Source organism: Lutra lutra, chromosome 13 (assembly GCF_902655055.1).
Source record: "Lutra lutra chromosome 13, mLutLut1.2, whole genome shotgun sequence".
Lineage (NCBI taxonomy): Eukaryota > Metazoa > Chordata > Mammalia > Carnivora > Mustelidae > Lutra > Lutra lutra.
Window position 1 is genome coordinate 31,471,771 of NC_062290.1, and position 12,985 is coordinate 31,484,755.

The 12,985-nt window shown below is 40.1% G+C and overlaps 1 long non-coding RNA gene across 2 annotated transcripts in view; it reads right to left on the minus strand.

The window, feature by feature from the left end:
* LOC125083182 (uncharacterized) overlaps positions 1 to 4,903 on the minus strand; it is a 46,645-nt gene extending 41,742 nt beyond the window's left edge. For both annotated transcript variants that reach the window (XR_007122198.1, XR_007122199.1), the window contains exon 1: positions 4,715 to 4,903. This is a non-coding gene — a long non-coding RNA (uncharacterized LOC125083182). The remainder of the gene's footprint in view (positions 1 to 4,714) is intronic.
* Between the last annotated feature and the right edge of the window lie 8,082 nt (positions 4,904 to 12,985).

The window sequence follows — 12,985 nt, forward strand, 5'->3', positions numbered from 1 at the left end:
GTAAAGAAGTCAAACTTTCACTATTTGCAGATAACATATATTGAAAATTTAATTTAAATCCTAAAGATTCCACCAAAAAAACTACTAGATCTGATAGATGAATTTAGTAAGGTCTGAGGGCACAAAATCAATATACAGAAATCTGTTACATTTCCCTACAATAATAATAAGGTAGCAGAAAGAGAAATTAAGAAAACAATTCCATTTACAACTGCACCAAAAAGAGTAAAATACCTAGGAGTAAACTTAACCAAGGTGAAAGACCTCTACTACCTCTACTATGAAAATATAAAATACTGATGAAGAAAACTGAAGACGACACAAACAAGTGGAAAGATATTACATGCTCATGGATTGGAAGAACAAATATTGTTAAAACTTCCATAGTACTCAATCCATCTACAGATTTGTGGCAATCCTTATCAAAATACCCATGGTATTTTTCACAGAACAAGAACAAATAATCCTAAAATTTGTATGGGAACACAAAAGACCCCAACTAGCCAAAGCAATCTTGAGAAAGAACAAAAGTGGAGGTATCACAATCCTAGATTTCAAGTAACACTGTTAGAGTAGACAGACAGACATGAGCAGGAAGGGAAAAAGGAGTATGACAGTGGACAATTGCCAGGGACCACACAATCTGTGCCAGAGATTGCCCCATCTCCCTTACATCAACACTTCTGCCAATTTAGAACAGGCTGATAAGCAGAAGATATGGGATATAAAGTCTTCCCCAACTCGAAGCATCTGCACTTAAGAAAGACCTTGTTCACTAGTAATCCTAAAGCTATTATAATATCATTATAATTCCATTTGCATTGCAATGGGCCTCCCCAGTGGGTTGTGCTTAGGTACACATGGGGAGATAACTAACACAAATTTGCCTAAGAGGTTTGAGGGGAGGGAACCAAGGTGGATCCAAGTGTGGAATAACAATAAGGTGGGAGGACAGAGACAAAATAACCCCCCATAAAAGAATGCAATAAGAAACTCAGTATGTGATCACCATCCTCCGATCAGCCCACTCTTCTGTCTCTTTTGTCAGTTTTTGCTAAATAAAAATTTTTGCTACTTTCACTCTCTATCAAGTCTCTTGACTGAATTCTTCCCATCGAGAAGATAAGAACCAAGGAATTTCACAATCTACCACCTGGTAATAATACCACAAAGCAGTAGTAATCAAAATAGTATGGTACTGGCACAAAAACAGACACATAGATCAGTAGAACAGAATAGAGAGTTCAGAAATAAACCTGTAATTATATAGTATGGTGAATTAATCTTCGACAAAGGAGACAAGAATATGCAATGGAAAAAAGACAGCCTTTTCAACAAACACCGTTGGGGAAAACTGGACAGCTTCATGCAAAAGAATGAAACTGGACCACTTTCTTACACTGTACACAAAATAAATTCAAATAGATAAGGACCTAAATGTGAGACATAAAACCATAAAATCTTAGAAGAAGGGACAGGAAGTAATTTCTTTGACATTGGCAGTAACAACATGTTTCTAGATATATCTCCTGAGGCAAGGGAAATAAAGCAAAAATAAACTATTAGGATTACATGAACACAAAACCTTCTGCACAATGAAGGAAACAATTAAAAAATTAAAAGAAAAACTTTTGAATTCCCATTAAAAATACTTGCAAATGACATATCCCATATAGAATTACATCCAAAATATATTAAAAAAACTTTTACTACTCAACACCAAAAAAAACCCAATTTAAAAATAAGCAGAAAACACAAATAGGCATTACTCCAAAGAAGACATTCAGATGGTCAATAGACACATGAAAAGATGCTCAACATCACTCATTATCAGGGAAATGCAAATCAAAATCACATCTGTCAGAATGGCTAAAATCAAAAAGCAAGAAACAATTAGTTGGTGAGGATGTGGAGCAAATGGCCTCCTTATGCACCACTGGTGGGAACAGAAGCTGGTATAAGCCACTGTGGAAACATTATGAAGAATCCTCAAAAAATCAAAAATAGAATTACCATATGACCCAGTAATTCCACTACTGGGTATTTAACCAAGGCATACAAAAATACTAACTTGAAAAGATAAAGGCACCCCATGTTTATTGCAGCATTATTTACAATAGCCAAGATAGGGATGCAGTCCAAGCATCCACTGACTATTGAATGGATAAAAGGACGTGCCATGTGCGCGTGTGCGTGTGCACGCATGCGCATGCGCGCGCGCGCGCGCACACACACACACACACACACACACACACACGAATATTATTCAGCCATGAAAAAGAATGAAATTTTGTCATTTGCTACAACATGGGTGGATCTAGAAAGTATAATGCTAAGTGAATTAAGTCAGTCAGAAAGATAATACCATATGATTTCATTCATATATGGAATTTAAGAAACAACAAAGAAAAAAAAGAGACAACCAGAAAACAGACTTGTAACTATTGAGAACAAGCTGATGATTACCAAGAGGGGTTGAGTGGGGGGAGGGTAAAATAAGAGAGTGGTTTAAGAATACACCTATCTTGGGGCGCCTGGGTGGCTCAGTGGGTTAAAGCCTCTGCCTTCTGCTCCGGTCATGATCCCAGGGTCCTGGATCGAGCCCCACATCGGGCTCTCTGCTCGGCAGGGAGCCTGCTTCCTCCTCTCTTTCTGCCTGCCTCTCTGCCTACTTGTGATCGTTCTGTCAAATAAATAAATAAAATCTTAAAAAAAAAAAAGAATACACCTATCTTGATGAGCACTGAATAATGTACAGAATTGCTGAATCACCATATTACACACCTGAAAGTATTCTATTCTGGATTAACAACAACAACAACAACAACAACAAACCGATTGGCAAAGTGGGTTAACAAACAAACCAACCTGATGCAAAAATATGCTGTTTTACAAGAAACTCACTTCAAATACAAAGATATAGGTATATTGGAAGTAAAGGGATAAAAACTGAATCAGTTTAAACAGGAGGGGTTTCTATCAATATCAAAGTGACTTCAGAGAAAGATTATTACTGGAAACACAGAGAGGCATTACATAATGATAAGAGGATCAATTCAGGAAGACATAACAGACCCAAATGTGTACACACCAATAATACAGCCTTAAGATACATGAAATGAACCCTAAGAGCTAAAAAGAGAAACATAAATTTATAATTATAGTTAGGGTCTTCAACATCCATTCTCAGCAATTGATAGAACTAGTAGACATAAATTTTTAAAAATTGTATTCATTTTTTCTCAAGCAAAATAGATTGGATAATATGAAAACAAATAGCCAGTGTATTTGTTAGAAATATCATTAGCACACTCCTTCCCTTGGTAAAACTCTATTTAGCAGGTGTGAAGTGCCCGAGTTTAACAGAACACATACTTGGGTGTGGTCCAGAGCTTAATAGCCATACCCTGTGTCTGCAGTGCAGCTGCCTTGCCTTCCTGTAGGTGCTGAGGCCACTTTTTGCTCTCAGAGACCAGGCTGAAATGACTTGTGTGTGGGAAGCAGTGCTTGACAGCCTCAGTGGTGCACGGAACCCACTAGCAAAACAAACTTCTATGACCTCCAGACCCCTGAAATCTCTGGGGGCCATAGATGCTTCATTTCTTGCCCAGGATTGTTGCTGTCCAAAAAATCCCAGTACTAGAAATCCCAGAAGCTTCTGATCCTCAAGAGCCCTTTCTAAGACTGTTCCAGAAATTCACTTGAGGTTTGCAGCCTAACTTGTGCTTCCTGAGTACAGCCATGGGGGTTTGCAGAGGCCCATAAGGTATACCTCGTCAACCAATCTGAAGACACCAACCTTCTTATTTAAAACAGGAATTCTATATAATCCACTTTACAGCCTCTTTTCTGAGTTACACCTCCACAGCAGTAAGCATTTCCCTTTACCCGGAACATACCATTCCTAGCTAGATACTCATCCTTCCCTAGATGATTACCAGAGCCCTTCTTAAAATGTGGCTGCCAGCTCCACCACAATATTCTAGATATGATATCATGAAGTAGAAATAGACATCGCTATCTTCTTCTTTACTCCACCCTTAAATTCCATTGCTGCAAAGTCATGTTCTTAGTCATATCAAATTTATTGGTACTAATAAATTAATATTTTTTATTTTTAATTTTAACATTTTAATAATTAATAATGAAATTTTAATATTTTTAATAATTTTTTATTTTTAATATTTTAAATATTATTTAAAATAATATTAAATATTAAATTAAATTCAATTAAATTTGAAAATTTAATTAAATTAAAGTTGATTTTATATTATATATTAATATATTAATTATTATATATAATTATTTATATATATTTTAATAATTTTTAAAATAATTTTATAAATATTTTTATATTTATATTTTATATAAAATATTATATATAATTATTATATATAATTAATATATATTAATATATAATATATTAAATTAAATTAATAAAAATTAAATTAAATATTAAATGTTAAATATTTTTAATGTTACTATTAAATCACTTCTCCCTTTATCCTGTAATTGTTATATATACACACATTCTTAAAGTTTAATGCACATACCATATTTAATCTCAACATAGAGCTTTATATTTATGCACAATAAATTTCATTCTATTAGATTCCATCTGTCTAGGGTTTGGAAATCCTTTTCCCTCTTTTTTCTTTTCAACATTGATTCTTTTATTCAGAGTATACACTCTCTATCATGGACATATGCTTACCTAGTGATGATGCCCTGGTTTTCCTGTGGAAGTGCTGCTCTTCCAATAGCAATCCATTTGGGTTAGTTGGGTGGACCACCCTTCATACCCTGATAAAGGTGTGTGACCAGGCAGGGCCCAGTGACACCAGCCCTGTCTGCAATGTGGAAAAACATTTTCCTACAAAGAGGATCAGAGGGAGGGCCTGACTGGCAGTGTGTCCAATGTGGAGGTAGCAGATCCTAGTCGTGGGAAGCAATGAGGTGCTCATGAATATTTTAAGCCCTGGCTCCAGGCATGTCTGTAGCCAAGTAGTCCTCTTCTTGTGTAACAGTTTAAAATTAGTTTCTGTTACTTCAGCCAAGAGTTGTGTCACTGCAGCTTTGACAATCATTTTCTCATAGGAGGTGTTGGTGGTCACCACTGGCCCAGGAGATTTGTTTCAGAGCTGCATTTCTATAGGAAACATAGTTCTTATTTGTATTTCATGTGCATTTGGAATGGTTTAGTGGAGTAGGATGGGTGTGTGTGTGTGTGAAAATTTCCCTTAAATGTCTTAGTGCTTTATTTAAATGCTGATAAAGATCATTGAGGGAGATCTACTCAAGGACAAAGACATTGATACTCTAATCTGATCAGATTTAAGGGCATTAATGACTCATTTCCAGTGATAAAGACTACCCATGGCAGGATGTGGCAATAGACATGTATAAAAGATCACCATTGGATACTTCTAATCAAAGCAAATGAGAGGTTCTGGATGACCATGTATTTGATACATTAGAACATTTTGGTCAAACAAATGAGTATGAAATCGGCTGTTTGCTTAAAACTTCATTAGACAAAGTGGGGAAGAAAAGGAGGAGCACAGGGCTCCAAATTCCTGGTTCGAGTGCTGCATAAATAACCTGAAATTTTCTAGATCTGCTCTGAAAGAAATTCTTACCACTTATAGCCATAGAGCTAAGATAAAACAAACCCAAAGTCTCATCCCTGCAAGTGGCTGAATTAAAATGCAAATCAAATTCCTAATGTCAAAGCATACGAGCTTTAAAATGAGGGCACTGATTGGGAAAAAGTGCCCTGAAATTTGGAATATGGGTATATGGGCACATCCTGATGAATCTGGGGATTTTGAACCCCTAAATACTGCTTGGTCTTTGCCAGGAAAGCAGGTTAGTCTGAGGTTAACTCGACTTTGCTGAGAAATGCAGGCAACGGCATCCATCCCCTGTAATGGCCTCCCCAGGTATAGTTTCCTTGTTAGGTATTGCTGATTCTCCTCAGGATCTGGCCCCACCACTCTTTGTATCTAAACCTATAACTAGACTTAAGTCTATTTATGAAAAGTGAGGTACGAATTGTGACCCATGAGGTGGTATACTATATTCCAAAAGAACCGCATGATGTTTACAATTTATACAGATACAAATCTGGAGAATATGAGTAGGAATGGATATTAAGGGTGTGGGGTAGTGGTGGAAGAAACACAAAATTAGATCAGACTAAATGTATTGCTATGTACCCAAGGCAGAGATTCTGAATTCAAAACTGTAGCTTGGGGATTAGAATAATCTCTAGTCTTTTGGTTGGTAGGCTGAAATATGGACCAAAACGTGGTCTACTGTGAGAAGGTGGAGGAAAGACAGTAAAGTATCCTCCAATATAAGAAAGCACTTTGGGACCAGAAAATGAAGTAGATCACTCCATAATATTTACACAGTTTTATTCAGGGCAAATTACTGATGACCATTTAGGCACTGTGCAACTCTTCTCTGCAAAGTCTGGACCTTAAGCCACAGATTTTATAGAATGAGGGGCTGTGCAGATGTCATTGTACTGAGGTCAAAGGGTATAACATTTAAGAGACCTCATGATGAACATCTGTGTGCCAGAGGTAGGGAGGGGAAGGAACTATGTTATCTCTACTAGTAATCTAAACAACTTCAGGGAGGATCAGCACAAACCTTCCTCCATTCTGGTCAGGGCATACATTAACCTCCAAGGGCTCTGGAAACTCCAAGCCCCAGTGGAGATCATTGTGTGGACATGAACAAGATGGAAGGCCAAAAATGGAGCCAGTGCTGTAAGAACTCCTACACTCTACCCCCAATATCTTCATGGCCCATACAATCTTTACATACCATTCTTCTGTGATGACCCTGGAGCCAGATATGAGGAAGTGACTTGCATCCCTATGCCACAGCAGCAACATTTGTATACCTATGAGACCAAAGGAAAAACAGAACTGTGGTTTCCCAGTGACCGAGTCAAAAGGTCATTTTCCCAGACCCAACAGTCAGGGTGATTGTGAATTTTAATGTAACTCGTGGCCCATGACAGGAAGACATTTCCTGTTACAACAGAAAAGAACACCAGCAATTGTGATGCTAGGGGCAATAAGACAAATGCTTCACAGACAATAGATATGGCAAATCTTCATTTAGTAACCAAGTAGCACTCTGGTCCCCTTGAGCCAGTGCCCTTGGCTTATCATCCCTGGGGGATGATGCCCTATATTTTGCCCCTTAATATTATCAGAGGTGTGTCTATAATGTACTGAGTCACCTCAATTGGCACACATAGTAACTAGCAGCTCTCCCTCAGTATGCAGCATCAGGGGTCAGAAGCAGATATTTGCCTGTATATTGGGCCCTGAGCAATATAGAATGAGGGGTTAATAACAATACTGGATTTGAGCCCTTGGCCCCAGGGGATTAGAACATCAAGCCATGGCAAGTTAGAGGGGAGGAAGGGAAAGGGGTGTCTCAGCAGGTGGGAGGTCTTGTAGCAAACACAAAAGGAGTCCCTCCTCCAGCCTGGAAGGCCTCAGATCTCCTGATTGATACCTGCTCCCCTAACACCCAAGCTGTGGGGGTGTCATTGCTTAGGCATTCATATGCTGATGTCTGTCCTGCTGTGGCCTCTGCTAGTCTTCTAGATGGTCCAGTGAGGGAGCCTTCTGGTGACAGTCTTTCATGTGGTTTTTATTAGTCCATTCACCCTCTAAGTTAGGCCTGCAGCAGTGGGATTGGATGACAGGGGGAAAGTCCATAATATATCTGGGGCCTCTGCCCATTCTTGGACCTCATGGCTGGTAAAATGTCTTCCTTGATCACTGTCCATCTGAGTCCACGTTCCCTATATGCTCTGTAGTTTTGTTATTCCCTTTCACTTGCTTGTACAAGTCCTATGAAAGTGAGGCATACTTGTGCCCTTTCGATGCCAGCAAAGGGCCTATGTAATCCATTGCCAGCAAGATATAGGGCATGTAGTCTGTCCAATATGCCTCAAGGTATGGTGCAAAAGTCATCACCTGAGGTGGCTCTGGGGGCACTCCTAGTCAGCAGCCTGTAGAATGGAATATTTTAAAGGCAAATGTAATCTCTTTACTATTTCCCAAGTGGTTTTGGAACCTCAGTGTCCCAATTTATCGTGCACCATTCTGGAACCTCAGAGAGGGTCAGCATTTCCTCCAGCAAAAGGGCTTGTGCCTGGGCTAGAACGTCTCCTTCACAACTGCAGTGTGGATGGGGAGTGTGCACACACATGCCATACTTGGGCAGCTGCACTGAGTTTCGTGCATATTCCCAATCATTTTGCCATAGTTCTGCTCCTCACAGGAGCCTGTTTAATCCAACCCAGATTATTCTGTGCCATTGTGGCTTCCATTCCACTCTCTCCAGCTGTCAGTGGCCAAATCAATGGGCATGGATTCATGTGTTAGCACAATCCATACCACTCTCAGTCAGTGCACTGGACTACTTTTGGTTCCTTCTTCAAACCCAAGTATATCAGAATCCAGACAGATGGCAGAGAAATGCCAAGTAGGGGCTTTCCTTTGCAACTACCATAAGTCTTAATGTGCTAGATGGGGGGATATAAGGTCTCCAGTAATCCAATAAACCAACAAAAGTCTGTAATTCCTTTACTGATTCAGGGATTGGGAGGGTTTATATTTTATCAATGACTGCCTTTGGCATCACTTCTGCCTCATGCACACAGATGATGCCCAGGATCCTGACTGACCTGTCACTGTTTACCTCCCATATTTGTGACTTAAAGTATACCCGTATGATGCAGCTGCTTGAGACAGGGAGGGTATATCATCATAAGTTAAAATTACCTATGTAATAACAAAAGCCATCTCCTCTGGCAATATCCATTTTTCCAGACTTTGGGCTACCACCCTGTGACAAATTGTGGGACTATGAAGGTACCCTTGGGGCAATGCCTGAAATGTCCATTGTCTCCTGTTCCATGTGAAGGTGACTTGGTCTTGGGATTCAAGTCCTAATAGAATACCGAAAAGGGGATTAGATAGGTCTAGTACATAATGATCTGTCTTAATGGATGTCATGATTTTTTTTTCTAAAGAATAGGCTATATTAGGCATCACAGCATGGACCGTAGGGTAACTTTATTGAGGTCCCTTTAATCTGTTTTCACGTTACTAGGTCCCATTAGATGTTTTTAATAGGTCAAACCACACTACTGAATGTGACTTTGAGCAGTCAGATCACCCCTGCCTTTTCTATTCGTTACTATGGGTGGTGATTTCACTCTGCTCCCAAGTAGCTTATATTGTTTTACTTTTATTATCCTCCAGGGAACTGGCAGTGGTATAGTTTAATCCCATTTTGCAGGACCCACATGATGGTTTCACTACTTAATATACAACCTGAGATTTGCTTGTAGTTGTCGTTAGAGCCAGGTCCTGTAAAACAGCTATGCCCAAAATATACTCAGGAATGGGGAAAGGTATGCACCAGAAAACAGCACAGAAGAAGCGTGCCCATCTTCGAGCTGATCATTTGTTTCCCATACATCAATTACTTTATCTCTCCCTGAAATATTGAGGGGTTTCCATAGATAAGTGTGCATTCAGCAACAGCGTCTATTAGAGCTAGTATAGTCTGTTAGTGTGAAACTAATTAAATGGTGTAATTCAACAGGGGGGCCTCTGGTCATCCCCTATTGTACTTACTAGATGACAACATTGGCCTATACCCCTATCCTCTAGGGTAGAAGTTAACCACCCCCCCCCATTCCTCTTTAAGAGGAGGGGCTCTCGGGCGCCTGGGTGGCTCAGTGGGTTAAAGCCTCTGCTTCAGCTCAGGTCATGATCTCAGGGTCCTGGGATCGAACCCCACATCAGGCTCTCTGCTCAGCAGGGAGCCTGCTTCCTCCTCTCTCTGCCTGCCTCTCTGCCTACTTGTGATCTCTCTCTGTCAAATAAATAAATAAAATCTTAAAAAAAAAAAAAGAAGAGGGGCTCTCAGTAACACATCTCACTTTTTTTGAGGTTTCTTCTTTCTTTTTTTTTTTTTTAAAGATTTTTTATTTATTGACAGAGAGAGAGATCAACAAGCAGGAAGAGAGGCAGGCAGAGAGAGAGGAGGAAGCAGGCTCCCCGTGAGCAGAGAGCCCGATGCGGGGCTCGATCCCAGACCCCGAGATCATGACCTGAGTCAAGGCAGCGGCTTAACCCACTGAGCCACCCAGGCGCCCCTTGAGGTTTCTTTCAAGGAATAACTGCTTTCCCTTAGGCAACACCTTCCATAGGCTTAGCAAGAGCCAGTTGGATTGTCTATATTTCCTCTCAGGGTCCCAGGTAATACTAGATCTTGCCACAGTTGTTTACTAAAGATCCTGATGGGCTCCCCTTTCTGCCATTTTATTATTGGCAGTGTCCTTCATTTTTCTGTTTTGCAACCCATCGATTTACCCTGTGCCTGATTCTTTTGGTTTCATGTAAGTCAGCCACCACAGTGGCTATTATACCAGGGGTTGATTACCCATAGGTGCAAGGACAGATACTAGAAGCCCCATAACATGCCTCCAGGGCTGAGTAAGATATGGTCTTTCATACAAGAAGAAATAATGCTTTGGTGATCTGAAATGCTGAGTGTGAATGGCATGTTCATTCCCAGTTCTCATATAATTTCTTGTAGTTCTTCCATAGAGGTCTACTGCAAAAGGAGGGGGAGGGAACATACCCTTCATTAGGCCAGGATATCTTAATGGTAGAGCTTATCCAATTAATTAAACTAGCTAAGTGCTCACCCATGCCTGCCACATATAACCTTTGTAGCAAGGCAGGTTGAGCAGTGATTGAGGCCATTTTTAGCATCTCAGACCCATCTAACATATCATCTGCCCCAATATCCCACCATTGTAACACCCAAGTTGTTACCCCTTCTTGGCCCTTTTACTTAAAGCACCTTATTAGTTCTAATTCACCAGCAGAATATTCCCTCCATCATTTTCTGTCTTGCTGGAATTTATTTTTGACTATCTCAAGGCTCATAAATAGGTCTTTGTTTGAATAAAAGGGTGTGACTGTAAAACATTTTCCTCCTTCTTGATAATGTCCTCTTCATGAGAGAAGTCATTATTTCCTGGGATCCTCTGCTTAAGGTCCCAGTTCTGTTGAGATATGATAGTTCTCAATTTAGTGTATGGTAGTCTGCACCCATGCATCTTTGCCATCCTATACGTCATAATTTCTAGGGCATTCCTCCTGCTGTTAGATTCCATAAAATCCATAATATCCATAATTCTATAATATCCATACTAGAAACATGTGGTCTGTGCATCCTGTTTCCAAAGTCAATGCTTCTCTAGTCTGTTCTAATTCTCCCCTTATTTATAATTCTTCTTCCACAGTGTCTTATAATGTACTTAGCAATAGCCAACCCTACTGCTGTAATAGCTTGATACTTTCCCTTCTCCATGTCCTTTTCCCTACCATTTTGGATAGGATATCTAACAACCCCTTGGGTCCTTTCAGGGTATCCCTGTACTCATGCATTGCTCCAAAATGCTCAAAAAATCTAGCTGAATCTCGTCACATGCAGGGCTGGCCTGCATGGGATTTCCCTCCTGACATGGGATTTCCCTTATAGACAATGGGCTTTCCCCTGGCAGAGCCCTTTACCCTGCTTGCTTTAGGTCTCTTGCCTGGCTCTGTTAGAGATGTTAGAATGACAGAATTTAGAAATGAGGAGGAACAGTAAAGCAGTTCTTCAAACTGAGAAGGCACTTAAGACCAAAAAATGAAGCAAGACTCTCCATACCATTTACACGCAGTTTTGCTGATGTGGAGATGGGTGAATGAATGTCCGATGCTACACAGCTATTCTCTGCAATGCCAGGACCTTAATCCACAGATTTATAGAGCACGAGATGTGGCAGAAGTCATCGTGGGGTTGGAATATTCAACATTTAACAGAATCATCTGTGCACCAAAGTAGGGAAGAGGAAGAAATGAGATATCTCTACCTAGTTATCTAAGCAACGTTAAAGAAGATCAGAACAAATTTTCCTGCATTTTGGTCAGGGGTTACATTAACTTCTTTTTTTTTTTTTTTTTAAAGATTTTATTTGTTTATTTATTTGTCAGAGAGAGAAAGAGCATGCACAGCAGGCAGAGGAAGAGAGAGAAGCGGGCTCCCTACCGAGCCAGGAGCCTGATGCGGAACTCAATCCCAGGACTCTGGGATCATGACCTGAGCCAAAGGCAGTGGCTTAACTGGCTCAGCCACCCAGGCATCCCAGGATACAGTAACTTCTTCTCCTTCTTCTTTTTTTTTCCTTCAGAGAAAACACAGTCTTATTTAAAGAAGAAAACAAAAAACCCTGGATATCTGAGTTTGAACTTAGGATATGAAATTCCTACCATTTAAAAAAAAATTTTTTATTTCTTTTTAGCCTAACAGTATTCATTGTTTTTGCACCACACCCAGTGCTCCATGCAATCCGTGCCCTCCCTAATACCCACCACCTGGCTCCCCAACCTCCCAACCCTACCCCTTCAAAACCCTCAGGTGTTTTTCAGAGTCCCTAGTCTCTCATGTTCACCTCCCCAATACATTACTTCTAAGAGGCCTGGAAACAAGTAACCCTGAAGGAGGTCATTGCAGGGACCTGAACAAGATGGAGGGCAAAAGACAGAATCAGTATTTCTGCACTGATATGCCTATACAAAATGTAGTTGAGAGATGCTTTGGTATATTGTAGAAGAAGGTATTCAAAGGCTTTGGGAGATTGAAATGTTAGAGTGGATTTGTTACGGGAACACCTGCTCACTCCCCTACTCACTATGGACTGCAAGAATAAATTTCTGAGGGAAGTCCCAGTATCCTTGAAAAGCTCTGTGGTCATTCTTCTCTACAGATTAGAAATTATAGTGGAAACTGCCGCCACTGAAGTGGGATTCTAAATGCAACGGGGATAATTGGATCCTGGGGGTAGGAGCAAATGGTGGCACTTAATCAACCAAAGATAAGG